At 41.0% G+C, this 13,139-nt stretch overlaps 1 pseudogene across 1 annotated transcript in view; it reads right to left on the bottom strand.

Moving 5' to 3' along the window:
* LOC147024571 (cytochrome P450 2J2-like) overlaps positions 1-13,139 on the bottom strand; it is a 94,966-nt pseudogene that overhangs the window by 13,064 nt on the left and 68,763 nt on the right. The window contains exons 7-10 of the transcript XR_015059654.1: positions 11,182-11,355; positions 7,084-7,225; positions 6,796-6,983; positions 1,295-1,436 (exon numbers count right to left, since the gene is read on the bottom strand). The product of XR_015059654.1 is annotated as a cytochrome P450 2J2-like (transcript). The remainder of the gene's footprint in view (positions 1-1,294; positions 1,437-6,795; positions 6,984-7,083; positions 7,226-11,181; positions 11,356-13,139) is intronic.

Here is a 13,139-nt window from a genome sequence, read left to right as displayed (position 1 = left end):
CTTCAGAAGAGCAAGGAAAGTAGAATAGGGGGTACACTTGCAACTGTGAGGAGAGGGATCGGTGGACAAGAAGCTGTGAGGAACCAGTTATCAGAAGGAAGGCCTGAGAGACACCGTGCGAGTACAACGTTCTGGTAGAATGCACCAATCGTCTCAAAACATGTCTTCTCCTACTGTGCAATCTGTTGCTGCCTGGAACATTCTCATCTCACGTGGTTTTGGTGTGGATGCTGAATATGAGTGTGTTCAACTTTGCCTTTGTTTTACTAATTGTTTTACTTTCCCTTCCTTGTTCTCACAGCATGGCCGAGAAGTGAGCACATTCACCTTAATGCTGTTTTTCCTGGGTTTGAATCTCAGTCCAGCTATAAACTATCATCCTGGTGTTTCATAGGGATGATGAGGAATCCATGTGTGTGCTATCCATCAGATGGACATTAAACTCAGTGTCACATCTAGCGGTATTACATGGTGGACATTAAAGATCCCACGGTGTCCTTTAGGAAGAGCAGGCGAGCTCTGGCCAAAATTCCAAATTTTGCACCTTGGCTATGCTATATATATATATATATATATATATATATATATATATATATATATATATATATATATATATATATATATATATATATATTTAGTAGGTGTCCCAATGGGACACCTGCTAAATTAGAGCTATGGCACCTTGACCAAATTCCAAACCCCTAATCGACAGAGGACATTGCATCAGCAGCACAACTACGTCCTCAGCCAATGATGTTACCCCCCCAGCCTTATGCTGCATAAGAAAGAAGAAGAAGAAGTCTGCCTTGTTATGTTTTATTTATTTATCTATCATTTTTTGAAGTCAATCTTTCATGTGTGATTCTATGTTTAAGTTGTCTTGTGGTGTAATAAATTATTCTTATTGCTGAAGAACATGTGTCCACCTGGTTGCATATCCTGCCACACTCTTCGCAATGTTTCAGTTCATTGGGAAATTACTGGAGGTACAAATTAAGCTCATTGTAATCTTGATAAGGACTACCTAGCATGTTTCGACACAGTTATCACACCGCTCGGGGTATCCCCAACCCACGTAACCCTCACCGCCCCCAGTAGATGGCCATCGAGCCATCCACCAAACGACTGATTCGGAATCTTGCAGTTCCTCAACCGATTCGTTATTAACATTCGCAGTGTGCGATGGCAAATGCGACAAGATATACACGAGCTCCTCCATGAGCCCTAGACACTGTGGAAAAAGTGCCATCATGGGGGAGGCCATGGTGTTCAAGGTGAAGCAACAGTTGCTCACCAGCTGGGAATGGTAAGAAAGCTTCAGGCTTTTGGAAGCATCCCTCTTCATCCAGAAAATGTTCAGGTCTGAACTCTCCCGGACTTTTCCACTGCTCAGGGTCATTCAGCATGCTGGTTAGATTAAGAAGCACCAACGTTTTCTGTAAAAACACCCAAAAAACAAATGGTTTCTCAGAACACTAGCTTCTCAAAATCTCAATATTAAAAAGATCATGAGTTCTACAAGTAATTCATTAATTCAATCATTCATTCAGTGATTCAAAATGGTTTATTCAATTCCACGTACTGCGACAGCTTTCCAAAATACATGTGAATTACATCAAAAAGAGAAACAATGAAAGATTCATCATGAAAAGTCAGAATACACTGTAGTATAAAATATCACATTAAAAACTAGAACGGTACTACGAAGAGCGCTTAACTCCACGTTGGCTGAACAATTCACGTTTTGTATCCCACTGATATGCCAGACCTGCATCCGGACCTTAACCAAAATCTAATCGTGTTGTTCTTGTCACCTACCCAACTCATCCACCCAGTTTTGGCATAATCCCTGCACAACTTTTTAAAATATCATGCCATACAGTGTATCATTTTTATCCCGATCTCTCAATAGCGATGAATCACTTTAAAAATTCTCGAATCCGGATCCAGATCTTCAAAATTGAACCAATCGTCGTTGTCACACACGGAACCTGTCCACCAAATTTCGTTCGAATCCATCCATAACTTTTTGAGTTATCCTGCTAACAGACAGACAGACAGACAGACAGACAGACAGACAGACAAGAGTGAAAACATAACCTCTGTCTACCTTCAGTGGCAGAAGTAACGAAAAAGAGCAATTGGAGATTGGAGATCCTCACCAGGACTTGCAAGACTATTGTAATGCCCATGTCTGTCTGTCTGTGTATCCGTGTATGTCTACGTCTATATATTTTTGTTTTAATTTTTTTTTTTTCTGCAAACACTTATCTGAACGATACGAAACTTTATGCATTTGAGGGACTTCCTATGGAGAATATTTAATGATAACTCTGACATCATACATCACATGGTATGGCAGCAAGATTGGATTAAAGGAAACAATTTGGACATCTTCGAAACCATTCAAGGAAAAAAGATAGAAACTTGGTATATATATATATATATATATATATATATATATATATATATATATATATATATATATATATATATATATATATATATATATATATATATATATATATATATATATGAATATACATATGTCATCAACTCCCCATGGAGTAGATAAGGTGACAACAATGACATCATCAGTGAAGTGGCTGGTATTTTAGCCATGATTGGGTGAATCAAAATTTCTAAATAGAAAATTTAAGATTCTTATGGTGGATACATGGACATGATATAGCTGCCTTCCACCATATATTGTTAGGACATGAGGTCCTGCATTTGACCAGGGTGGATGCCAGTGGAGATTTTTCCGAAAAGGGCATAAATTAACCCTTTTCCCCAAAATGCATGATTTCAAACAATAACAAAATAAAACATGCATTCTTCAAAATATTCCCCATATTTTCACTATTTTATTAATTACACTGGAAAATGATACCTTACTTTGAAGCTTATGACATTGGCTTTACAATATTTGGGACACCTGCTAAATTAGAGTTTGCCAGGGGTCAAAGGGCATGTGACCCCCAAATTGTTTAATTTTGGGGTATTTTTTATCCTAAACGGCCACAAAAATATATTTACACAACAGAAATTCCCAAAACATAAATTGTATCCCAACTCCACATATCTGGACAGTTTGTAAAAAAGAAATGGTCATCTTATTCGGAACAGGTGTAAAGTTACAAGGGGTCAAAAATGTCCCTATTTTCGAAAATGTTCCATCACTATCACAGGGGGTTTGAGTGACTGTTGCTCCTGATCCAGGTGAGCTTCAAATCAGCTGGTCCTATATATATATATATATATATATATATATATATATATATATATATATATATATATATATATATATATATATATATATATATATATATATATATATCTTCTTCTTCTTCTTTCGGCTGCTCCCGTTAGGGGGTCGCAACAGCGGATCATCCGTATGATCCGCATAGTGATTTGGCACATGCTTTATGCCAGATGCCCTTCCCGATGCTAATATATATATATATATATATATATATATATATATATATATATATATATATATATATATATATATTAGCCTGGTGTTGGCGCAGTGGTTAGGGCAGCGGCTTGGGATCCAATAGGTCCTGAGTTCAAGCCCCGTTGGGCCACTGAATTAATACACCAGGGGGTTGACTCAGCCTGTCATCCTTCCGAGGTCGGCGAAATGAGTACCAGTGTACTGGGCCGGTGTATACCCTGGTTAAAATAGGTGTACCATATCCCTGTGTCGTAAGAGGCAACCAGGGTTGTGTCAGGAAGGGCATCCGGCGTAAAACATGTGCCAAATCACTATGCGGATCATACGGATGATCCGCTGTGGCGACCCCGAACAGGAGCAGCCGAAAGAAGAAGAAGAAGAAGAAGATATATATATATATATATATATATATATATATATATATTGTACATACATGTTGTTGTTCGTCCTTCGGCTGCTCCCGTTAGGGGTCGCTACAGCGGATCATTCGTTATTATCCGCATGCTGATTTGGCATAGGTTTTACTCTGGATGCCCTTCCTGACGCAACCCTGGTTGCCTCTTACGACACAGGGATAAGGATTGGGTTTCGCCATGATTCTGGGATGCCCTACGCTCTCTCTCATAGCATGGCCCAGCGCAGAGCTCCCGTCCTCAAGCGATCCTCCAACCCAAGCCTCCGAGTAGCCGGATTACAGGCGTATGCCACTACGCCTGGTGTACTGTATTCGCATGTATGTGAAGTAATTTGATTGTGACAGAGATTATGTGTCGTTTTATGTGTAGAAAGATGCCGTCTACCCGCCACCAATGTTTGTGCCAAAAGCCACCATCCCTTGAAATCCCTTCCCTTACCTTTGGAATCCAACTTTCATGTGCCTCTAAAATGTTCCGAGAGGCCGTCAGTACAATTTTAGGCAGGAAAAGCTGCCCTCACGATCCTGATTGGTCCCACAGCACCAGCACCACCAGGGTGAAAAGTCGAGGGGGATGCCGCCACCCAAAAACTGGGTTCCAGACCAATGGCGGCTGAGAGGGGAGGGGCTAGGTGCGTCACTATAGCAGGTGTGGGCAGAAACAATAAAGGTGGGGTGAAAGCCATGGGGTAGAAGATGCTCAGATATTTCACTGTGGAGCCTGCACACAAACTCCGCTGGGTTTCTCCCTGAACTGGTCCTTTGCTGCTGTTAGCCTCCAGCCATGGCCCACACAGCAAGCTGCGCCCACTCTCTTTGTGCCGGCACCTGGCTGTGGCCACAAACTGTTCCTTGCCTGCTTGTGTCTCTTTGCAAAGTCTCTCTCTCTCTCTCTCTCTCTCTCTCTCTCTCTCTCTCTCTCTCTCTCTCTCTCTCTCTCTCTCTCTCTCTCTCTCTCTCTCTCTCTCTCTCTCTCTCTCTCTCTCTCTCTCTCTCTCCTGTGGAATGAAAGAGACCTTATGTGATGCAACAATTAAGGTTCCCGTTAGTTCATTGAATCTGGTGTATATGGGTTTTGGGGTTCATTATTACTGTTTTGCTTCTTTTGTATTCCCATCCCAGGTTGCCTTTCATTACACTGAAAAAGCACTTGGTCTCTGAGTGAATTTGGGTGGTTCTGATCGAGATTACAATTGTGCATGTCTGTTAAAGGACTGATTGGATGTGCAAAAATCAACTGGCTCATTATTAGTCTTTATTACTGGCCACCTGCTGCTTGTGGGCAGGGCCATCTTCAGAGCCGTCCCACCCTGTTGGACAGCCTTGAACAAAAGGGTTGAGTTTTATTCCTCCAGGGCTCCGCAGCAAACCTTGCCACCATGGCTGATGTGGCCTACCGGCCAAACAGTTTGTAATGGTCATTCCTCCGAAAGCACAATGTGCTATCCAGTGCCTTTGGTGTTAAATGTCTGGTGCCACAAGACTTCACCTGGTTTCACCTGATTTTCAGGAGGTTTTACACAACAAACATACCCTACACTGTCTTAAAAGTGACACTCACTGCAAGTTTTACAATATGTCTTACTCTGACATTTTCGCTGTTACAAGAGTAATCTAACCTCGGCAGACATACTGACCATACTACTCTAAACATAATCTATATCCCCCACGCCGATGAAATTTCCTCGGCAGACAAATGTGCCTGATGATTAATTCAAAGTAATTCCATTCCAGATGCTGAGGCTGTAGACGATAGAGCTACTGCTATTCCAAAGACATCTGAAATCCCTTCAAATGATGGTGATGATTTCGAGTGCACATGGATTCAGGGCTAGAATGCATGGTCATACATAACATCACCGTTTGGGGACCTGCGCTGAGAGATGCCTTTTTGTACAAAAAAGTAAAATAAACCAAACATTATAACAAAACTAGACGGTTGTACTTCAGCCCCAAGAGAAATGGGCAAAGAAAGCTTATCAAATTGGGACATTTACAAGCAACTTCACCAAAAGGCCGAAGCACATGGTCAAACAAATGCAGAGGCCTGGGTCCACAGGGACATAATGCATGGTTCTACCGGTACATACATCCGAGCCCACAGAAAGCATGGCCATATCATAACTTTATCAGTTGGCCTTATGAGTCCACCATTTAAATAAAAAGGTCCAATAATAATAATAATAATAATAATAATAATAATAATAATAAAATAAAACATTGTAACAAAGCTAAGGATGTGGACTTACACCCTTCAGCGGAAGTACAGAGTCCAACAAAGCTCGTCAAACTAATACTGAAATATTGTCATACTGTAGACACGTTAGCCGAAAGGCCAAAACATAGAGTCAAACTAGAACGGCACTCAGAACAGCGCACGCCTCTGCAGGATGAACAGTTTACGTTTTGTTTTTCACTGATAGGCCAGATCTGCATCCGTACCTGAACCAAAATCTAATCAGGTTCTTCATGTCAACGACACAACTCATCCACCAAGTTTTGTCCGAATCCATTCACAACTGTATGAGATATCATGCTATTTGTACTGTAGATGGCTTTGGCCCTATCTCTCAATGGTGATGAATCACTTTTTTTAAATTATAGTGCTGTACTGGGATCCGGATGTTCACCAAAATCCAATCAATTCGTCATCGCATACTCAACCTGTCCACCAAGTTTCGTCTGAACCAGTCCATAACTTGAGATATCCTGCTCACAGACAAACAAAGAAATAAACATACTTGGAAAAATTTATTTTGACAAGTAACAAACATAGACTGACAGACATGCAGCGGTGAAAACAGCCTCCACCCACCTTTGGTGGCAGAGGTAAATAAGTCACATGGTGTACAAATAGAGTTGCAATGACATGCAAAACAGTGCAAATGCCTTCAAGCAGAGACACTGTAAACACTACCTTTGGAACATGATAATTGTTGATGGTGATGTCGTGGGTGGTATAATGTCCGACACCTAATGGGACTATGTTCGATACTCGTTGGACTTCATGCAGAACGGCTTCAACGTATGGCATGCTAGAACGCAAGTCCATTCTCAGCAAAGCATCAGTACCTGCTACCTTGTTGATCTCCCTCCAACATTTTTCTGCAATGACAAAAAAGTGCCTTTTGTCTCGCAAAGCAAAAAATATTTTGAATCAACAACTTGTAAATTATTAGGATCAAATATTGTCATACTATGCTACCTTGGACATCAGGGTATGCCATCATGTAGAGAAATGCCCATCGAAGTGTCAACGCTGTTGTTTCTGTGCCAGCAATAAACAAGTCAATCACCACTGCGATCAGGTTTCTCTCATTGAAGATTTCTTCAGAATTCTTGGATTCCTGAAACAAATTAAAAAGTGAAAAAAAATGCTTTCTGTTTATTCACAAGCCTCTCATTTCCTCATTGACTATTTTTCGTGCTCCACTTTTGAAAATGTTTTCGGTTATTTTATATATATTTTTAATTCCTTGGTTTCCAGTAAATTTTGCACAAATATTAAAAGAAAGACAGACACGGAGTCATGGAGATACAATACTGTACATAGATTAGCATAGACGTGAGATTTCAATGTGCTGGGTCTGGAGATGGAGCAATCACAAGATCACAATGAAGGCTGCAATTATGGGGGATTGAGATAGATATGTTTAAGACAATGAAGGGTGCAAACAAAATAAATGCAAAAGAGCTTTTCAACAGAATGGACAGTGACAGATTCTTAGAGTAAAGAAGGGAAGGGTTTATAAGGTAGGTTCTTACGCATGGATGGGTGATTACACACATGCATAGTGATGTTGATGTCTGTTAGTAGGTCTTGACAAAAAGTGAAATTGTGGCCAGTGTTTGTTCATTCCTATCCTCCAAACATCTTCATTCCCCTCCACTGCTCACCCTACCCTCTTCCCAAAAGCACTAGTAATGTCCACTGTTCTCCCCCTTTGCACCAAACCAATGAAATTTTGTCAGTAGTTTGAATTCATGTAGTGTCTAGACTAATAGATGTCAATGTGTGTATGTGTGTCTCCGACATACTCCAAACCATGAAAGCTATCAGCCTGAAACTTTGCATGCATCTGAATAAAACTCCAAGGAAGTGCAAGATTGAAACTTGGGTATTTGGGTTAATTAAAACACCCCCATTGAAGATAATTAATGGCCTTATTTAATTACATATTTTATCAGTCGCATCCTCGGTCACCGCTCTCGATGGGATCTTAAGGCGTCTCCTGGGTAACCTCGCCGGGGTCTGAAGCTGCCATGTTTTTTGACCTGCTCAACCATGCCTTGACTTGGAACAAGCCACAACGATTTCTTAATGATAAAGTTTTTTTTTATTCACATTCCAAACTCATATTATCAAATATCGAATGCCTGTTCATCATTGCTATGAATCGCTGGGTACATTTCAATACTAATAAACACCCGGATACACCAGCGTTCATGACTTTATTTAATTTCTGCACATGCAATAATCTCGAGAATCTCATAAATCTTTAGCATACAGAATAATAATAATAATAATAATAATAATAATAATAATAATAATATAAGAAGAAAAAAGAGGAGGAGGAGGAAATTGGGACCATACTCTGTGCAGAGCATTGGTGCAGTTTAAGCAGTCTCCTTGGCTATTGGGCACAATCCTGGACGGGTCGCCACTCTGACACAGTATACCAGCATGCTGTCACTAATTTTGCCCACATCAGAAGGATGACAGGCCGAGTAAACCCCACATGATATTAATTCAAGAGCTGAGCGGGATCCAAAGCCCGCCACCCTACCCATTAAGCCAACACCAGGCATAAGAAAAAGAAGATGGAAGCCTTACGGGTCGATGAAAAACTAGAACAAACTGAAGTTCGGCATCGAAAGGTTAAGGCATCAATGAAAGCCTTACAGGTCGATGAAACACCAGAACAAACTGAAGTTCGGTGTAAAAAGGTCAAAACATCAACGGAAGCCTTGTTAGCCAATGCGGATACACCGAATGAGTCTTGGGGATTTGTTGAATAAGGCAAAGGTTGAACCAAATCGCTACATAGAAGTTCTTCATATATCTCAGAAAGGTAAAACTGTTGTACTCTCGAAAACCCTATCAGAACATTGTGTCAATCCATATAATCAGACCATACTGAAGGTATGGCATGCTAATATAGACCTGCAGTATATTGTTGATGCATGTGCTTGCGTAATGTATGTTGCTGCAAAAATGACCAAAAGTGAGAAAGGAATTGGTAACTGCTTAAACAAACTTGCAGAGAACACAAAGATACAGACATAAAGACAATTTTGAGACATTTGTGTCAGTGTTCTTGAACCATCGTGGACTTAGTGTACAAGAAGCTGATTACCGAATTTTGACCATACCTATGAAAAAATTCAGTAGGAAAGTGGTGTTTGTAAACACAGATCCAAAGACAAAGCATGCAACTGTACTGAAACCTAAAAATCGGATAAAAATTGAAGATTTTAGAAAATTTGGCCTTTTGGCCTATTTTGACCTTATGGCCTATCTTTACATCAAAATTAATATGTGGTTGAATTCAGCGACCTCATATGCAAATGCTCTTCAAATTTCAAGTCAATCGGATGAAAATTGAGGATTCTACAAAATTTTGCCCAATTTGGCCCAAGTTGGCCTTTTGGCCTATGTTGGTTTCCCATTAAAGGGTTATAACAATACATCGTGCTTTATGCTAAAAACATTTACTTTTTTCAAGTGAATTATCAATCAAGCTTAATTGGCAACATTTTATCTTTTTATCACCCTTTAAAGTTTAAACCCATTGTGCTAATTTTGGAAAAAAATTGCATCCACATGCTTTGTCAGTTGGAACAATAACAGATTGTGTTTGAAGCGGTTTTAAATAATGACTTGTCACTACATTGTATAAAATTACTTTCAGATAATTAATTCAAACTTTTCTTTTCAAATCAACAATTCTCCTTTTTACTTGTTTCTCTACCTCCTCCAACCATAAAGCCATTTGTGTGTTGGGTACTTTGTGGTTATCAATTTGTTCTCTCATCTATTCCATCAGTCTCATCATTGTAAGTTTCATTGCTTTATTCCAATTAATCCTTTTATTTTCTCCATAATTCGGTCCTTTTGTAAGTAATGCATGTCATTTTCTATTTTTCACTATTCTGAGATCACCTATGATAATGTGTTTATGATGTGGATCTTTTAACACGGAATGTTCACAATTACAATGATGTGTGTTATTTAACCATTCCTCTATGGCTATAGATTGCACAGTCTCCTAAGAGTTGAAGATTTTTCCCCTAATTGCATTTCGTAAAGTGTCCACAATTCTTGATGGCTCTCTCTGTTACATTGTTTCTGGAAGTTTACCCCACACTTCGTTCTGTTGTAGTATTTTCTCGATATTGATCATTTCCACCCCTTTGTTGTCAAACATAATTTTGATGACGTCATTGTTTTTTCTCCAATTAACTTATTTAGATTTCTCTTTCTACATTCTATGGTCAATCACGTCCAAAATTGCTTCCGTATGTTGGATTGGGAGTTCTTCTTGACTGTGGACAGATCCCCATTGGGCATGCACTTCCTCTACTATTGGTGAGGCTCGAAAACAGTTAACGATGCAGTGCGAACAGAGACGGTGTAGCCAGGATGAGAGTAGCGAAAGAGCCCAGCGGGAGAGAGGGACCCATCTTCTCCTCTCCCCATCCAGCCTCAATTCCACTTGGGTGGGATCAGCACTGTCCATCATCTGCGAATCAATGGCTAGATGCCACAGCAGCAATCTTCCCCCCACTTACCAAGCTGATGAAGCCCTGACACCTGATGAGCCTGACACCTGACCAATCACTGGCACCATGACACTTTTACCAGATTTGGTCCAAACTGTTGTAAGACAGCAGAAACATGGGATAAGACATCCTAACCTCACTAAGCACTAAATTGGGCTAATCCACCCCTCAGCGGTGATACGAAGGACGACTTCGCACTAACCATTAATCTAAAAACAGGAAGAGAAAGCTATTTCCTTACCGCAAATGTAAACTGTGCTGAGGCCTTAATTCTATCTCCTACCCCATCATCTTCCCATCCCCTCTCCCCCACCCCTCATGAACACACACACACACACACACACACACACACACACACACACACACACACACACACACACACACACACACACGCATTTAAAGGCCATTTTCCCTGCTAAAGCGGGGGTTAGCGTAATAATATATTATTAAATGCTTGAAAACAATTTCAATAAATAGTGGCATAATGTAACATTTATCCCATTCTTTATAGTGTCCTCACTTCATCACTTTTGTCAAGGTATGCGTCGATGAGATCACGAGGCTTCGCTTGCTGTCGTGACTTTTTGTGTTCTAGAATTACCTCCTTCACAAAAGCCTCCAGCTCTTTCCCTTTTTAAAAGACTTCTTGTTGAGGTCCAGGTAATTTCATGATGAAAGGAAAAATGTTACACATCTGTGAATAAACAAGGACACTAAAATGTTTATATATAAGAGGTTCCTTGACAGCAGAAAAATCTCACAATCCATTAAAATGAAAAGCGCAAGACAAATTTGAAAATTGCGACATTTGATCATGATCAAATGATTGATTATAATCTGACATTCCAACATTATCTGACATTCTGACAGATAATTATCTGACATTCCTACAAGAGTAGGGTTTAACAAGTTCTCCTTCCTCATTTGATTAAACATTCCATTAATCAGCAACTGCAACTTTAGTGAATTTTTCAAATCATATAAATTGGCAGTGAAATCATACACATTTTACTCACTGGCATTCTTCCACTTTTCTGGTGTCTGAAATATTACCTTCACCAGAGAAGAGAGTATTGCATTTGGGTCTGGTTGTCACTTGCAAAATTGAAGATTCGCAAGTGCTGTATGTTGGTTAATCTGGTCCATTATTCTGTCTGCTTATCACCTACAGGTCGCAATCATAATCTGATCTTCACGACATGTAACCACCTGGTAGAGGCCTTTTGTTTTTGAGGTCAATAGGTCAAAAGATCAAGGTCACATGAATCATACATTTTCAGCAGATTGACCTCATTCATATGAATATTGTTGAAGATTTCCGCCCGTTCGGCGTGCGCACGACCTTTTCAACCCAATCCAGGCTGCGCGTCCACCGAACGCGCAATCCAGTCGTAGCTTCCGGATCAACGCCAAAACCCAGCTACGGGTGTTGTTAACCACACCATAGATCAGCCAACTCTTCGGTCCACGCATTACAGGGTTGATCGCCGAATTATTGATGTACCTAATTATTCGCGCAGACAGAAATGCCGGGGATCAACACCTCAACGGAGCCTGCATGAAAACGAGTCACTTTAAGCAGCTCGTTCCGTTTGCGATTGCTGAGCGGTTATATATCGCTAAGCGCCGTCGGACCAGATGTACGTTTTATCGGCTTATAAACAGCCAGCTAACATTCCGAACGCTCCATGGCAGTCAATGTGAGGAAGGGACGCAACGAGCAGGTGACATTTAACAATGGGGACATTTATTTCCATACACAGGCATGCAATGAATGGGGGGATGGGGAAAAAAACACGAGCAAAAACCTACAGCGGAGTTCTATTATGAAATGTAAAGCAAATACAACACAGGCACTTAACAGTTACCTACTTATTAGACGGGTCCATGGACACTCGTACGCACACACACACCCAAGAAATGGTGGCTGATGCCTTTAATAAGGACTTCAACTTGGAGGACAGATGAGCTGAAACTCAGAACCTATCTCGAACCTCTCCACCTCGTGTGGTCTTAAAGCTGTTCGGACCCGGGCTCCAGCGAGAGCGAGCTGGATCCAATCGCCGTGAGTCGCGATCCTTCCCGAGCTCCAGCAAATCCTCTCGCGCTTCCGAACATGTGCTGGTGAGATGAGGCGCCGATCCTTCCCGTCGATGCGTCGCTTCCTCGAAGAACCACCTCCAAGATGAGGCCAAGGAGTCGCACCAAGACGGAAGCTAAGCGGAGAACAAAGAGCTCCGAGACGAGCAACCAGCTCAACTCTCTTCCGATGAACAAAGCCTCACAACACAAACCAAGAACAAGAAGCAACCACCAGCAGCTCGAGCCGAGCAACCAGCTCAACTCTCTTCCGATTAACAAAGCAGCCGACTCTCTTCGACGAACCAAGCCAGAGCCCAAAAAGCGAACCGAGCCAAGCAGAACCCGAAGGCCTGCTAAACAACCAAGCCCGAACCCGAGCCAAGCCGAAGCAAAAAG

The sequence above is a fragment of the Eptatretus burgeri genome, chromosome 6 (genome assembly GCF_056783735.1).
Source record: "Eptatretus burgeri isolate ZD-2024b chromosome 6, Ebu_testis_v1, whole genome shotgun sequence".
Classification (NCBI taxonomy): domain Eukaryota; kingdom Metazoa; phylum Chordata; class Myxini; order Myxiniformes; family Myxinidae; genus Eptatretus; species Eptatretus burgeri.
This window is presented reverse-complemented; position numbering and strand designations above follow the sequence as displayed.